At 37.5% G+C, this 18,090-nt stretch overlaps 1 protein-coding gene across 4 annotated transcripts in view; it reads left to right on the top strand.

Annotated features, from left to right (window-relative positions):
• Window positions 1-18,090, top strand: part of LOC137295869 (protein kinase C delta type-like) — a 114,157-nt gene that overhangs the window by 58,401 nt on the left and 37,666 nt on the right. For all 4 annotated transcript variants that reach the window (XM_067827426.1, XM_067827429.1, XM_067827427.1 and 1 more), the window contains one exon: window positions 17,633-17,702. The gene's annotated coding sequence lies outside the window, so the exon portion shown is untranslated. The remainder of the gene's footprint in view (window positions 1-17,632; window positions 17,703-18,090) is intronic.

The raw sequence follows: 18,090 nt of genomic DNA, 5'->3' as shown, positions 1-18,090 counted from the left end.
TTGACATACTGATAAAATATCAATCATATAAATACTGATGTGATCTTAACTTTAGTTGTCCAGTATATATAAGTACTTTGGGTCTTTGGTGTGACAAGGGAATGCTGTAATCATCAGGCTGCCCCACCACCCCTTAAAATGTATAATGAACAAACAGGTGTACTGCAGTTGTACCAAGCTTAAGATAGTAGTTCCATTAAATAGTTTCAGTGACAGGTTTACCGCTAAGACTGTTCAATTTTCTAGTTATACCTCATGTTTCACGGTAGCATTGTTGGCAGCATTGTCAGCCTCCATGTTCAGCCTTCGTCATCACACTCTCCAATTGTGGAGATCATGTTTATCAGACTGTTTATGAACACTCAACCCTGACAGCATGTGATACAACAGCATGTTCAGCGTAAACACCAAGTCAGGATGGTGTGATAAGCATCATTATTCCTTGGAACACCTTCTCAGTATGCTGAGTCATCAAGTCCTGCATGTTCTACTACTTGTAGCCAAGTTGGATGACTCAACCTGTCTGTGATACTATACCTGAAGACTCAGACATTGCTACCTGTATCACTATCCATGCTGAACGGCGGGTCTTTAAAGTTACCATCAGTTACTTTGCCTAATTCTCCTGTATCATCTTGAAGCGTAGATCACTTTTACCTCAGTTTTCAAGGGACATCTTGAACCTTAAGTTCTCAATTGACATCTTGAAGCATAAGTCACCATTACCCCCTATTTCCTCAAATATCTTGAGGTATAGATCACTTTTATGCATTTCTCAATTGGCATCGTGAAGCACAAGTTCTCAAATGACATCTTGAAGCATTATAGTCATTGTTACCCCCTATTTCCTCAAATGTTTTAAAGCATAAATCATTTTTAGGCAGTTCTCAATTGACATCTTTAAGCATAAGTTCTCAATTGACATCTTTAAGCATAAGTTCTCAATTGACATCTTTAAGCATAAGTTCTCAATTGATATCTTTAAGCATAAGCCATGTTTACCCCCCAAAATATAAAAACATCTTTAAGCCTGTCAGTCAACACCGGACTGAGACAAGTTGTTTTGTCAAGACTTCACTGTTGATCCAAAGAGGTGTAACTGTGACTAATGAAATAGTGTTACCTCACACCCACACATCTCTATGTGAGACAAACAAGGTCACAGTGGGAGTACAGGAAGGAGGGTTTGTGGTTACTGATGGTCACGACATGTGGTGATGCAACTCAGCATGGGAGGGGGTACAGAGCCTTGTGTCCTACTTGCAGATACATAATAACAACATTATTATTGGGACAGTTTTCAATTAAGAGATTCAAAGTTTTTCCATCAATATATTTGTACATATGAGAAATGCTAGTTTTGTTATGGGTACCCGGTTAGAATAGAATTCAAATTTTATTGAGGTGAGTCCATTCATGTTCTTTTCTTATGCCATGTTTAATGAATTGCTTATTACTTGTTTATTTCAAATTTCCAAGCGTAAACTGAATCTCATTGAATAAAAGAAGTATTAAATATATCAAAATAATTGCTGTCAGTTCATACAAATGAAAATTAAACTTAACAAACGTGTACACAAGCCTGATGATGATAAATGCCAAATACCACAACAGAAATACTTTAAAACTTTTGTCCATGCTAGAAAATGTCAACATACTCAAGACTTCCTCTTCCATGTTGGACTAAGCAGTGTACTTCTGCACAGTGGGGAAGCTTTCTTTGGTGGGCATGTATATTCACTGTTTTTATTATTAATTCTTAGCATATACACTTCTCTGTCCGTCATGTCATTCAGTGTCCTGCATGGTGTAAAGGAGTGACATAAAACTTCTGACTTCTCATCCATTCCCATTGAATGTAGGGTGGTAGGGTATTCTAGCGGCTTAAGTGTTCGCTTCTCACATTAAAGCGCTGGGTTCTATTCCCCACATGACCACTGTCTGTGAAGCCCATTTGAGGTGTACTCACCATACTTCTGGAATAATGCTAAACGTGGTGTAAAACCACAGCACTCACTTCTATTAAATGTTAGGCAATGTACTTAAGTGACACAGGTTTCTGTTGTCCTTGTAGGCGTCTTGATGCTAATTGGAATGGGTATGTTATATGGAATTGGACATGTGATAAGATTTTGATGTAGTGTGTGTCTTTGATGGTTTTATTGGCAATGTATGTCAAATTTGACCTGCATGTAGACTACATGCAATCTATATGTAAACATCAGATGGATAACCTGCATTGTTTGAGAGCAAGGGACAGATATTTGAAGTATCATACCATGTAATGATATAACTTGATGTCATGATGTGTCGTAAACTGCTGATACTATGACTCCTTCAATCCATCACTGTCACCTTTCTTGTCTCACTTTATCTCTACTTCCTTTATTCATTCACTCCTACACTACCTTTCTTCTTTCTTTTCTCACTTCATTTATCGCTTTTTAGCCCTTACCACTTCTTTCTTCCCTTACTTGTCTCTGTTTTCTCATACTCATTCACTTCCTATTTATTCCATAGTATTTTTTCAGTATTTTCCTCACTTCTTCATTTTCATTCTTCCCTCACTATATCCTTTCTTCCTTTCCTTAATCACTCCCTTCTTTCTTCATTTACTCCATTACAATTTTCAGTTCATCCATCACTGGGCCACTTTTCATCCCTCTCTACCTTCATTATTCATTCATTCTTCTTTCATTCATTTGAACACTGGAGTGTCCTAGTGGTTAAGGTGTCAGCCTGTCAAGCAGAAGAGCCAGGTTCATTTTCCAAAATAAGTACAATATGTGAAGCCCTTTCTGGTGTCTGCTGCCATTGCAGGAATATTTCTAAAAGAGACACAAAACAGTGCTCATTCACTCACTCTTTCATTCATACCTTCACCGTTTTTCCCTTTCCCATCAGTATTAATTTCCTCCTTTCCTTACATGGTTCGTTATCCAAATTATGTTCTTAATCCTCATTGCGTCAAACTTACATCTGCAGCGGGGAAGGGGGTCGATGTGACTGACCGTGAATAGTGTTAGATGGGATGCGAGCAGGAAGGTCAGACGCCATTGTGATTCATCTGGACTTCAATAATCCTACATGCACTGTGAAACCCCATCCGGGGGTACTTATCACAGACCATTTGCTCATTTTTCTTTTCCAACGAATAATTCCAACACTAATTTGTAACAGTAAGTATTTATCAATAGTCCGTGAGGAAACATGACAAGTTAAGCATTTCAAATAAGATTGAACTATTTTTAAAAAAAAGACAGCAGTTAATCATTTTTTTCCACAGTTAAAACTTGGAATGGTTTTTGATCGAATAAATTGTTTGCAACATATGCTTTGCTTCTTCAGGTTTGGTTTATACATGATGTAAGTTCTTCAAAGATGAAATGGATGATCATGTGCCTTCAACAGTAAACAGAATGTCTGTGGTAAATCGGTTTATGTCTTGTGTGATTAAGACACAAATTAGCAGCAACCAGCTGCAGTTAAAGTTAGAGGCAGGTGCCAGAGTCAATGAGTTCATGTGTAATGAAAGATGTGTCTGGAGAAGACAGTGGTAGGGGAAGCAGTTTATTGATGTTTCCCATTGCTTTTTGCACATGGTGTAGCTGGACATATAGACAGTTTTAGGGAAAGCAATATTTTGGCATTTCACATTGCTTTTTAGACATTGTAGACACGTCCACTGCCATGATACTGCTGGAATGGCGCTAAAAGCAACACACAAATCAAACTCACTCACTCTCTGTTACTGAATATGGTCAATTTATGAAGTTAGCTTCATTTTATAAATACAGTTGTTTGTTTATGAAGACTGTTTGTGTATCTGAACACATTGAGAAGGCCATACCTACCGGATTCATAGGAAAAGTTTACGGATATAAATATGCAAGACATTAGTCACACTTCAAAAACTATTGAGAACTTTTTGACGTCAAAAACTTTTTGCCATGTTAATGAAAGTGATAGAATAATCAGCAGAGAGAGCTGTTTGCTCCCAGTTGATGATGATACACACTGGTGGTATTAATGGCTTGTCAGTGGCACTAATTTCCTTTCTACTGCTTCGACGATTTATACTTGATTACTTTGCGTTTCTGAACATCACGATAGTGCTTGTACAGACATTTTCTTGGAGGCAGTGCTGACAGATATTGTCATTATCACTGCTTCTGTGGGTACAAGGATGATTGAGCAGGTTTTACCGTTCAGTTCAGTTGCTGCCATGCATTGTAAGTGTTTTTCACAGACTCCTCCGCAAGATTTAGGATTTGTATGTTTTTTTGTCTAGATAAATGTTTTGTGGTGTTTATGATGGTATGTACATGTCTGTAAATTTTATTTAACGCTTGTGAAACTTTTTGTGCTTAATATTCACTTTGATTGAGTTGTGAACATTCTTTTAAGTGAGATACAGTCAATTCTCAGAGAGTCAAATGCCGGTGTCTTGAATAAAATGTATAACTCGAAGTACCTGTCGATCCCAACCATTGCCTGTTATAGTTGTCATTTGATTTCTGGTTACACAAATTCATCTCATAAAGGCACATGATAACCAAATAAAGGAATTGTTTAATATCTGATCATCTTTCTTTCTACCCTCATAGATGTACCTATGTCTCCAATACATTGTTAAGTCGAGTTTATTTCTTGCATGGTGCCCAGTGATTTGACTAATTTGGATTTGACTTATAATATGTTTTTAAACAAGATGATGATCATCCACAGGTTTCACACCATAATTCATCTGGCCGATGGTTTTGGCAAAACACATCCCTATGTTTGATATGTATTTATTAGCTTTGAGTATCATGCATTCTCAAATTAAAGGGTTTTCTAATATTCCAGTTGATTTATTCTTTTTCAATGTGAAGTTTTTCTCAATAGTTATAAATAAAAATCGAGTGTTCTCATATTCCATTGAATGGTATTGCATGCTCAAAGAAAGTGTTGTGTATGTTTCTAGACAGCTTGTTCATTTTAGTTCTGTGAATGGCTAGCACCAAAACATTCCTCTCCCTGGACATCTACCACAGATATCTTGTCAGTCTGGCTTAATGAAACCTGTCTGTAGCTTGGATCTTTGAATTATTTTTTCATGCTTTCAATAGGAAATATCAAAATATACGTTTATAAACATTTTGAAGTTTCTCATTAGGAATGGAAATTTGAGATGAGGCAATAGTCTTGTATCTTATACATCATGGGTGTTCTAATGCGTTATCCTTGCCCTAGACGAGGAAGGGAATTGGTGAGCTATATCTCCCAGAGAGGAGGGGAAGGTTTTATCTGCACACAACAGCATTTGGAGACCCACCTGTGGGACTATCTCTGTTGTATCAACAGGCTGGCCTATCTGGGAGCAGTCGCCATTCAGATATGGTTGCAGAGTCTGGAATGGTCTTGAAGGGCGTTTCTCCATAGAGTCATCTCACTGCCTGCTACTGTTGTGGAACAACAACACCTCGTGCAGTGTGGTATTTTGATGGATGCAGCACTGCTCAGCTTTGGTATTTGAAAAGGTCTGCTTAATCTTCACTCGTCACTGTGCTGAAGTTTATTGTGGATGTTGTATTCACTTCAGGACAATAATTAGCAGTCTCTTCTTTTTTGAGTCTCCAGATATCAACTGTTGTGACACCTATTGCAGTTTCTTATCTTGGTGTCACACCTATTGCAGTTTCTGATCTTGGTGTGACACATTTTGCAGTTTCTTCTTGTGGTATGACACCTATTCCAATTTTATTTTTGTGTGACACCATCTACACCGACATCGTCCTTATCTTATTGTGACACATATTGCAGTTTCTTATCTTGGTGTGACACCTTTTGCAGTTTCTCCTTGTCTTTGTATGAAACCATATGAACTGTTTCTCCTAAAGTTGACACCCAACTTTAGCAGTTTCTATCCTACTCTTCCTCTTACAACTATCTCCTACTCTTCCTCTTACAACTATCTCCTACTCTTCCTCTTACAACTATCTCCTACTCTTCCTCTTACAACTATCTCCTACTCTTCTTCTTACAACTATCTCCTACTCTTCCTCTTACAACTATCTCCTACTCTTCCTCTTACAACTATCTCCTACTCTTCCTCTTACAACTATCTCCTACTCTTCCTCTTACAACTATCTCCTACTCTTCTTCTTACAACTGTCTCCTAATCTTCTTCTTGCAACTATCTCCTACTCTTCCTATTACTACTATTGCAGAATTCTGTTCCAGTTCCAGTAGTGTCTGGGGCGATGGGGTAGCATAGTGGTTAAAGCATTCCCTCGTCGTGCCGAAGACCCGGGTTCGATTCCCCAGATGGGTACAATGTGTGAAGCCCATTTTCTGGTGTCCCCCACAATGATATTGCTGGAATATTGCTAAAAGCGACGTAAAACTTAAGTCACTCCAGTAATGTCTAATGTATAATGTGAACAACAGTAGTTTCTCTGAATACTGCTGCTATAAGATGCTATCTTATAAGATGCTGCCATACTGTATCTTAGACCTGCAGCTTGGTATCTTCAATACTGCCTCCTTCCCATGGAAATTGTCATTAGAACTAATAGCACAGTGCTTGGGGCGCATTATTCACAATTTCCTCTGCCTTGTTGATTTAGTGACTGGAGCATCTGCCAGAAGAGTGGAAGATAGATGGTTTGATATCCCCTAAAAGATGTAGAAGATAATACCAGTGGTAACCCTGCCAGGCTCTCAGCTTTATAAGGCGTATAACCAGCAATGGATATTTAGAGTCAGTGTAGTGTGTCTGAGTAGGGTATCTGATTGGTGGTACTTCAGTAGGATGGCAATATGAAACTAGCATTTGTGTGGACCACTACCATCAGCACCCTTCACAATAGACTTGCACAGGTCTCTAAGGTAATATTTTTTGTTTGAATGATAATTTCTTAAAAAAAATGACATTGCTGCAATTATGCTGAAAGGGACCTAAAACCATAATTACTTACTCTATATGTTGAAGTGTAAAGTATGACCAACAAATTGCTGGCATGTTCAGACTCTGTGTTGTATTGCAATTTGCGTTTTTGTTCAAATAGAGGCGACCATATGTTTACGGAAGTGCTGTTACAAACAACTCTCACTCAGACATGGGTAGGCAGAAAGCCACAGTGGCTGATGATAACGATGGGAACCGGTGTAGTGTGAAAGGCAAAGAATGTATTTAACATTTTATTTCTACCTGATAGACACCTCAGGTCACCTCACCCTCGAATCTGTAAGAGCCTTCAAGTCACTGAAAGCATATGAATATGTAGAAAGTGGACACCTTTTTCCGATACAGTACCACAATGTCGATGACAAATCACCTCTGTGTTTGCTGGATATCTGCTAAAAGAAAATTATGTTTGTGAGATGACTGTTTAAGTTACATGCTGGATTGTTAGGAATAAAGAATATATTGCTGATGTCTACCACAAGTGTGTCTGGAAAGTTACATTTTTGCTTTAAAAAACCCGAAGACTTACAGTATTGGGCCAGAGTGAAGTTTGAAATCCTGGATATTATAAATATGATACTTTCCACAAATGTTTTAGAAAAATAAAGGTTGTGTACTTGTCTCATTATACAACACACCAAAACAAAACTGGGAAGAGTTGTTACGTATGAAAACTCAACGATCAAATTATGCAGCTTGCGTGGTTCTTTCGTGTTACTGGAAGTACTTGGGCGCGTCACATGATCAAAACACTGATGTCACCGTGGTCTGTCCTATAGATTGTACTTAAAGTGAAACCATATTTAACACCATGGTTCTCAGGTGTTGTTATTGCAAGGAAACGTAGAACCAAAGACTTTGTTCATTTGTGATTCATCTGTTTCTAGGGACCATTACTATGAAGGAACAGACTCTTTTGCACCGTCAAAAAATGATAAAATACCTTGGTGCAAGGTTAGGTATATCATAGTCTTGCTCCAAGGCTGTACTGAATACTGAGCCCATGGGTGTGTAGTATTTCCAGGCTTTAAAGAGGCAATTCTAAGGAAGACAGTCGGTTGTTGGAAAAAAGTGTGGTATTTTTTTTAGTTCTTATTTTGGTATAAGACATTGTGCAAACTAATATTTGTTACTTTATAGACCTGTGCAAGTCTAGCATAGCACTGCAGTATGACATCAACATCAAAGTATACAGTTCATACAGTATTTAGGATGTAGAAGTATATGAGACTGGTATAGGAGGTATGAAGGGTCCCGGAAAGCATGTTGACATTCTGCCAGTATCTTCAGCCATAGTGTAGGTATCATTACTGTGATAATTAGATAACAGACAGAAATAGATAGTGGTGATCATGGATAGATTACAAGGGTTGTAGTGGAGAGGTATGATAAAATAGAAGCATGTGAGTACATGTGTGTGTGACTCCAAGCTTGTGTGATAATGTGTGACTCCAAAGTTGTATGATTATGTGGGTGACTCCGAGCTTGTATGATTATGTGGGTGACTCCAAGTTTGTGTCATGTGTTGTGATGATTTGAATTGCACATGGAAGGGGAATGTACTCTCACTGAAGCAGGTGGTGGAAGCACATGTCCTCATTAACATGGCAGAGTGTTGGCCTGTTGGCTGAGTGTTACTTTCTGATAGTTTACCAACACCACTTCGCTCAAGTGGCTAAATTTGTCTGGCAGATACTCTAACATGAAGTTGCTGCATTGAGGAAATGTAACATATTCACCCAAACTGATGTAAACGCAGCCATTACAACATGATGAACCAGGTCAAGACGTGCTAACGTTTTCACCAATCGGCAAACACTCACAAAATATCAACTTCAAGGTCAAAACTAACGTTAATCCGCCAACACACGACAGATTTAAAACTAAGCTAAATTGAATTAGTGCTAACCACGCTCTGCTACCATTTTTTGTTCTGAAGGTTCTTGTGTGAAAATATCTAATCAACTAAAAGTGATAACACTTATTGTCTGTGAGGAACTAAACGTGATAACAATTATTTCTAATGAGCAACTAAAGAACTAAATATGATAACACCTATGCGTAAAAAGGAATGTGTGAAGTACTGATTAAATGATCAAACTTTTTGTTGATGAATTTCTAGGAATTTAGCTAAATTTACTAACTCCTAGTATCTAAATGCTAACTCTGCTAATGTTCCAAACCCGACTAATACCACACTAATCTAATCTCGAAATGTCTAACTTCTAACTTTCTTTACTAAAAAAACCCCAACTGATTGTCTAAACTAAAATATAAACCTAACCTAACTCAAAACGTCTGTCATCTGCGATGTTGAAAAACCAACTAAAAAATGTTTAACATTGAATCTGGGATCCTGTAAGTTCACTCGCATGTAAATCTCGTGCAGTCAGTGTCTATGGAATGAGCGAAATGGATGTGTTCCTACGAATGTTTGTTTATTCCATAAACACTAACTGAACGAGATGCGTTTTGGTGAACACTCCCGAACACTGATGTAAACGCAGCCATTATGGTGGAAGCAGGGAAATAAAGAAAATGCAATGAGAAAACGCCAAATTGTTAAGAACATTCATGTTTTGTTTCACGTTAAGTATGGACATGTTGGTATTAGGTCAAATACTAAACCTGTAAATCTTTTAGCCTTGTCTTCTTTTGTTCAACCACTGAGAGGTACAGAGACATTTTTATGTGGGATTTATTCAGTAAAGTTGGAAATTCTTTTATTGAGACGTTTAGACATTTGAAAAAATGATTAATGGGAAGATTTGTGGGCTAAAGAATCCATTTATCTGTCTCTTCTCGGAGAAACTCACATCTTCCAGAAGAGTCATCAGACTGATAGATGAGACAAAATAGATGCTGTGTTGTAAAAATGATGAAAAGTAGTTATTTTTATATTTTTCTCAGAGGAAAGTAGTCACATTGCTGAGATTCTTCATGATAGTTTGAGTCCTAAGACATTGACAAATGGGTACGTGTTTTATCTCATAAGATGTAACTTGAGTCGTCTTCTCACCTGCCTTGTTTAATCATCAGAGTGGGACATTATGACATTTTGATTCTTTGTCTGCAATAAGATAACATGGTCCATGTTGACCTGTTATGTTGGGTTTTGTTTGGATGTTGGAAATGGTGTAAAAGCAGCTGAAAACAAATTTCACTAAAAAAAATTTATGTTCTAACCTCTTGCAATAGTTGAAACTCAGGTAATGTCATGTTTACTCAAGAAAAATTTATTGTTTTCTTCTGTAAATTTGCTACGTCTCATATCAATCCTATGAACATCCGGGTTAGAACTGGTCTACAGCAACCCATGCTAGTAAGAGGCGACAAATGGGATCAGGTGGTCTCAGGCCAAATTGACGTATTGTATCTCAAATGATAGATTGACATTCTTGATGTCAATCACTGGGTTAAGGAGTTCAGAAGTTACCAGTGTTAGTAAGCATGCATTGCTGAGTACAGTGTTCAGCTTCAATTAAGTCAAGCCAAACCATTCATGCTTCTTGCCTCAGAAAATGTAAACTGTTTTGAATGGTGTCATTATGTCATCATGCCTTGGTGGCATTGATTGGTGCTCATTCTGTTGACCACTGTTTTGTTTCTTCCGGACTAGATTATTGAAGATGTGGTGGTTAATCATCTATCAAAAAATACTGATATCCTAATTTGTTGTATTTGACAATTTTGCAGTGGAAACTGGAATTATTTTCAAAACATCATAAATTCCAACGCCTAGTGGCTAAAGCGTTCACTTGTCATGCTGTTTGATACCACACATGGGCACAATGTGTGAAGCCCATTTCTGGTGGTCCTTGCTGTGATGATGCTGGGATATTGTGAAAAGCTGAGTGAAACTCACTCGCTCACCTACTCAGTTCATAAAAGTCAGATTTATATTGCAGACTGAGTGTCTTGTTTAATTGCATGTCACCACACCCCAATGGTTCATCTGGTCAGGACTGGCTGAGACCCAGATTGCAAGGATGAAGACTTGCCAAATGCAGTTTTGGAAGCACATTCACACTCCTTTATCCCATTCATTAGGCAGATCTGGCCACATGAGACTAATCAAACCAGATGTTAAACGTTGGAGAGCTGTACCGCAGCTTCACACCAACATGGCATATCATGATGGAGGTGTAGGGCACAGTCTGCATCCATTAAGTTGTAATGTTCGTTCTGCTCTGGACACAACCACACGGTCTTTGATAAAACTTTATTTTCTGTAAAATATGTTCATTTCAGACAGACAGACAGACAGACTTAGAGAATAGATGTTAGTCTAGGTTGCATAAATCCAAATATTTTCCCATTGACTTCAATAGTAACATAATTAACTGAGATACCAACATTAATTTCATCTTCATGTATGTACAGTCCAGTCTTATAGAAGCAATTAAAACATGAAATATGAATACCTCAGATTGTCCTTTTTACCGAGTAGAGGAAGCTAAATAGACCAACACCAGTTCCGCACAAAATGTCAACTGCTTGAAAATACCTGTGGTCACGTTCAGTAGGTGTCATCAGGTGAAAAAAGATAGCATGGGAATTTATGATTAAATATGGTAAGTTTTAATCATACCTCTTTTAAAGAAAAACACAAAAACCTTACACAAAATCACCCAGTCACAGCTGTCTGATGATTAAGTCTGTACTGATGGTTCAGGACTAAAAGTGCCTCTTGAAATGCTAATTCTGACCCTATCTAATGTAACCTGTCAAGGACCTGTAGTTTGATTTTTAGCACAAGGGAGGTAATTCTGTTCACACTTTCATCAGATGAGCCATTAGAAAATTTCCCTGTTGAATCTCGGATTAAATTAAATAACAAATATTGATTGAAGATGCACTTAAACTGTCATGAATAAATATTTCTCACTAAAGGGACTTTATGTCTATTGGGTATTTATTTATTCACACCTAAAGCTACTGTAGAAATAGGTATAGTAATTCTGTTCTATTCTATGGTATAATGAATATAATTTTGCTAAGATAAATGAAGTGTACTCTGATATCAAATTAGGTAAAAGCTATTTATTACAGAGACGTCTAATTGATGATGAATGTGATCATTCAAATCCTTTGTTCAGAACTAGGAATATTGTCTAGAGGGTTTATGTTTAAGAAACTCAGACAGCTATGGATATTGCTAGACATGAAGCTGTTTATTGTGTGTTACCACGGCCACCCACCTCACTTTGTCCTGAAAGTTTATTTAATGACCATTGAAAAACTTGTGAAAATGGGTGAAAATGAAGTGTGTATCTCCCTTTCTCTAAAAGCTGTATCTGCCTTTGTATGAAATGGAGGCAGTGGGGTAGCTTACCTGTTAAAGCCTTTGCTTGTCATGCCGAAGATCTGAGCTCGATTTCTCACATGGGTACAATGCATGAAGCCCATATCTTGTGTCCCCTGCCATGATATTGCTGGAATATTGCTAAAAGCGTTGTAAAAGCCAATTCTTTCACTGTGTGAAATGTGATATTAGATAACCAGTCATTAGTGAAATCTGTATAGCTTTGTGAAAAGAACACTTCTAGCATTCCTGAACGGTGAACCGATCAATGGTCAGTCCCAAATGAGCCACGTGTCCTGAATATTTATGTTCAGCGTGTTTGTTTGTACAGAAAGAGAAATGGTTTACATTTCACCACAGTCACTATTTTGGCAAAATGCCCGACATTTGTTTCTGTATCACGATTTTCATCTAGAATGGAGATCAAGTGAAGATACTAAGTCTGGTAAATTTGCTTTTAATGTCCGCAAAATGTCCTGCCATCATCTATTCAGAACTTCCTACATTGTGTCACTATTTTAGTGTTATGTTTCTGGAGCGAAAAAAATTTAATTGAATACAAGGCAAGTGTTTCCTTCTTACAGAGTTGTGTACAGTTTCATGTCCTGAAATGTTATCAAGCAGCTTGTGTGGTATTGATCCTGAATAAATGTAATTCACTGCATAGTCCTGGCGATCTTGTTTAATTTGCTTGGCTGAACAGTCGAGGGAGCCATTTGTTTGAGAAAGTGTATGATCATTGATGGAATGATATACATGAAGGCAATCCATATATCCAAAGGGAAATGTGTGTACTTTACATCCTAGTTTAAGATTTGTTGCTTCTGTCAAGTGTCTTTGAATTGTCGTCTGCTGTCAAATTTACCAGTGCAGTATGTTGAGTTATGCCCTTGACTGTGACACAGTTATGTCATATGTCAACTTAACAGGCCCATGTAAATTTTGTCAGTATGTAGATGTCACTTTTGGAACCCTACATGTTGTCAGCATCAAGGAGCAATATTCTGCAAGATTTTAAACGGTCTTCCATTTTGAAGGTTCTCACAAGATTTTGACAGTGTGCACAAATATTTTAACAAAAGAGCATTATTTTGTCTATTTTGTTTGCTGTTTAATGTGTAAAAATGTCAGCTATGTGGTGATGGTCTGTAAAAGAGTGCATCTGGACCAGTCAGTCCAGTGATCAGCATGCAGTTTGCAATTAGGATATGGTGACATGTGTCAACCAAGTCAACTAGCCTGACAACCTGATCCCTAGACTAATGTTTAGTCTCTGAATATACCATAATTTTGATTGTAACAAACTAAACCATATAAGTCCGGGGTTACTGAGAATAGGCCTTCAGCAACCCATGTTTGCCATAAAAGGTGACCATGCTTGTCGTAAGAGGCTACTATCATGATCAGGTGGTCAGGCTCACTGACGTGGTTGACATGTCATTGGTTTGCATGTCATTGCAAAGACTGATGCTCATGCTGTTGGATTGTCTGGTCCAGATTCGATTATTTACAGACTGCCGCCATATCGCTGGAATATAGTGTGGCGTAAAACTAAATTCACTCACTCATATATCTGACATGGAACAGGGAAGTTTATTCCAGCAGAGCAAACAGATATTTGATAACGGAATCAGGAAATACATATCATGATATTCCCATAATTGATGCCCTAATTTGTCACAAGCATCAGTATCCTTCCTCTGGCACCACCCTTCCTGAAGAATGTTTTGTGAAAGTGTAGTGCAGGTTGATTGATCAAATAATCGGCCAGTCCGTTGATGTCATCAGTGTGTCAAACTCATGAAAAAGCCTGGAATCCACCGGGCTGATAACTAAAAAATGTTGCCGACCCTGTTAACATGTAACCAGCCCTGTATTAAAAATAGGAAATTGAGATATGGTGTTAAGATGAAGGTAAGGTAAGGTAAACATGAACATGTGCAAAAGCAAATTTAATAAAATCATAACTTGGTGGACACTGTTGATTCATTTATTATCGTTGTCATCTGAATCAGAAAAGCAGAGAAGAACAACAGTATTCATTAGCTGAAAGCATTCTCTAGACCAGTCACATTTAGTGTTAGATAAAGGGGTAGTTTGATCTATGGAAGGTACATTTTGATTGATCATGAACTATACAGACATCATCTAGTTACCACAATTGTAAATTATTTTCGAAATATGTCCATAGTCACTGACAATAAAATCTTGGAAAATGTATTGGCTCATAGGGCTGACTATAAAATAAAGTTGAAAGCCCGTCATGAAACTAGTAAGCAGTGGGTCGTCAGGCAGATGCCATTTCGTACACAGATGTCATTTATTTAGTCACAATGTTATCAGTGAGTTCTGGTGACTTATCCATATTCATTAAATATGAGACTATTAACTCTAGAGAGCATGTTTCTTATTGTTATGTTTCTTAAGTCAAGACATAACAACTGATGCAGCTTCCTGATTTGTAAAACAGAGCCTCCCATCATTGAGCACTTAAAGGTGATCGTATTAGTCGCTAAGGAAGCCTTAGTGCAGTGTTAAAGAATGGGAGTGAAGGCTAGCCTTAGTAAAGGTTGCTTCTTGAAAGGAGCCCCAGGTGTGGATCAGTGGACAGAGGCCTTTCTTTTTAACTTGTGTTTGTATATTAATATAATCTAGAAATCATGATGGAAAGTAATTATTATTACATTAGAGGCTGTGTGAATGACTAAAGACGTTTTTCTGTATAATAAAAAGAGCTATATTTGTTTGTTTTGATAGAGCTGTCAGGTGGTTATTTCTATAATGTTTGTTCAGCTGTATTAAAGGTAATTGTGAGCATAGAGAACTCTTCATGACATCTGTATCCCACCTACAGCTATTATGTAATTGTAACCAATGGAGACAGGCAGAGATCACCATTAAATTTTGTCCCTGGATTGTTCAAGGATCATATTACTCATATTACTCTTGGTACTTGCTGGTTGTTACAACTATCAGATAACCGACCGTGAGTGACTCAGTTTATGGATGACAAAGCCTCACACCAGGAAGTGAAGAAGGGAATCATGTCTGGACAGAGTTATTCCCCTTTACTTGACCTATTCCTTGACTTCCTGTTGCCCTTCTTTAGCATTCCCTCCTTGAGATTAACACCTAGTCTCTGAATATATATAATCTGATGGCCACAAATAATTTCTTTTAAATTTAAGAAGAGCCCAGTGTGATGAACCTGCTGAAATCTAAACTTGCTTTATTTAGTTTTTAGCATTGTTTCATCCCCTACCTGAGAGTAATCTCTGAATATATATAATTTGATGGCCACAAATAATTTATGTTAAATTTAAGGGGATCCCAGTGAGATTGGAAATATTGAACCTTGGGAAATCTAGATTTAAATGCACCATTTAGGGCTTTTACTAAGCATTGCTTGGTGTGCTAGACAGATGGGAGAATAATGAGGTTCAGAGACCGTGAGACTGACCCTTCCCCTCCTTTCTAGCACTTCCCCACTCCATATAATGCATCCTTAATTAAGTCAAGGCCTTCAGGACAGATAATGTATTCATTAATTCAGAATGTTTTCTGGGCGATCAACCCGTTGCTTCGAAGGGATTTTGATGTGGATAGACTTTGATATCACTTCTCTAATGGATTTAGGGGCCAAAACATGGGATACTTTCTAACTTTATATCAGGTCAGATATTAGATTTGTTCACATGTTCAGGGTTCTTTAGATTCGTGACCTTCTAATATTCACTGTGAAATAACCACATAATCCTAAGCAACCCTGCATGATTAGTTGGTGCAGGGACATAATCTAAGTCTTAGGCTTGTTATTTTTTATGAAAATGTTGATGTAGCCTGTGTCATGGTTGCTGAGACCCATGGAGATCCAGATTAGAATTGGTTTTCAGCAACTTGTGCTTGTCATAAGAGGCGGCTAACAGGATCCGGCTCACTAACACGACTGGCCTGGAGTGTCACAGTATCCCAACTGTGTGAATCTGTGCTCATAATGTTGATCACTAGATTGTCTGGTCCAGACTGTATTATGTACAGACCCTACCATATTATTCGAATATTGCAAAACAGACAAGTGAAACTGGATATTCTTCATCTATGGCTTTAGCACTGCAGAAAGGGGCCTGAGAAGTAGGGAAAATAATGTGGTTCAGGGATTGTGAAGCAGACAAGCTATGAGGGCTGGTCAAAAAGTTCTAATCCTGCATAACTTTTGGACTGTTGACACCAACTAGTCTTAAGAGTGTTTTTGGATAGTGTTCTTCATCAGCATTTCCGAGTATTTTACTCAAATAGATCAACTAGTTTTAAAGCAACAGGTCCTTGAAGCATACTGGGGTATACATGTGAGTAAAATGTGAGAGATATTAAGGGCTTGAGTTCTGATTTTGCATGACAATGCTTCGTCTCATACCTCTTGATTGGCAAAGTTTGCAGTACATCAATGTGGCTTTGAAGAACTCCCTCATCTTCCATATTCACCTGACCTGGTTCCAAGCGATTTACACCTATTACCAAATTTGAAGGAACATCTCCTTAGAAAACACTATGCCAGGTCTCTCGTATGATGAACAACACTGTCCAACAACACTTCTAAGATTACCGGTAGCTGGTGTCAGTCTAGTCTAGAAGTTATATATGCTTTAGAATATTTTGACCAGCCCTTGTACTTTACCTGACTTAAAGCATTTTTTTCAAATTAGGAAGAAATGAATGCTTATTTTCAAATGGAAAGACTTATCCTGGACAAATTCAAATGTCATCATTTACTCCTGACAAAATATACCAAATATGAAAATATATAAAGTGTCACATTATGCAGGCAATTTATGTTGATGTGAAAAAGCAGTTACATTGTAATATCCAAGATTAAATTAAGTTATTTCTGCTCTAGTTTCCTGATGAAATGTGCTGAATTCATACTGATCAATGATCAAACTATTAAATGATCTGCATGAAATCAGAGTCATAGGCTGTAAAATACTTTATCCAAAGGGAGGAAACTCTTAATAGGCATTTATTGGCACACCTCTAACAAATAATAGTCTGAAAACATATGAATGTGCCGAACATGCTCATAGATTTGAAACCTTTAAGACATATACCTGCATCTCAAGTTCAGTATCAGTGTTTCGATTGTGAAGGAAAGTCAGAAACGCCATCCACAGATACAATGAAGAAGAACTGGCCCATTGCATGTGTTTTCCTATCTTTAGCGTCATAACATTTTGTCTTTTGAGGAGATTCATGTCACTTTAATCGAAATGGCAGTCAAGTTTTATACTTCTTTGTTTATTTGTTATAGATCACAATAACCAATTTTTGTTGTAAATACTTCACAGAATGTGTTTACATAGGCTTTCTTACTGTTACAGATGAGTCAGTGAGTTACCATGGCAACATGAATGAAGTTTGTTGACTTTGAGCATTCGTCTAGCTTATTATGTAAGTAATACCTGTTTTGTTTTGTGTCTTATGTTATATGATGTATGACCGTTCTGGAATGTTTGAGATAGACATATAGTGTTTTATTGTACTATTTTCCCTGAAACTTATTATTTGTATATATGGCTGTAATTCATACCTATATAGATACAAGGCCATTTTTCTCCTAAATATAAGTGCAAATGTTTGTTTGGAGTAACCTTGTAGAACTGAAAGGTAATTCAGGTTTAATTTTTCAAGTTATCTGTCACTATATAAAGTTCATCATTCCACTAGAGTGTTGTTTTATTGGGCATGGGATCCTTAATTTGATACTGCTCTAGTCAAACATCAACCACAGCTACGAGATCAATTTCATGTTGACATCCGAACACTGCAGGAAGAATTT

This window comes from Haliotis asinina, chromosome 9 (assembly GCF_037392515.1).
Source record: "Haliotis asinina isolate JCU_RB_2024 chromosome 9, JCU_Hal_asi_v2, whole genome shotgun sequence".
NCBI lineage: Eukaryota > Metazoa > Mollusca > Gastropoda > Lepetellida > Haliotidae > Haliotis > Haliotis asinina.
Note: the sequence above shows the minus strand (reverse complement) of the source record. Positions and strands in the feature narration are given on the sequence as shown.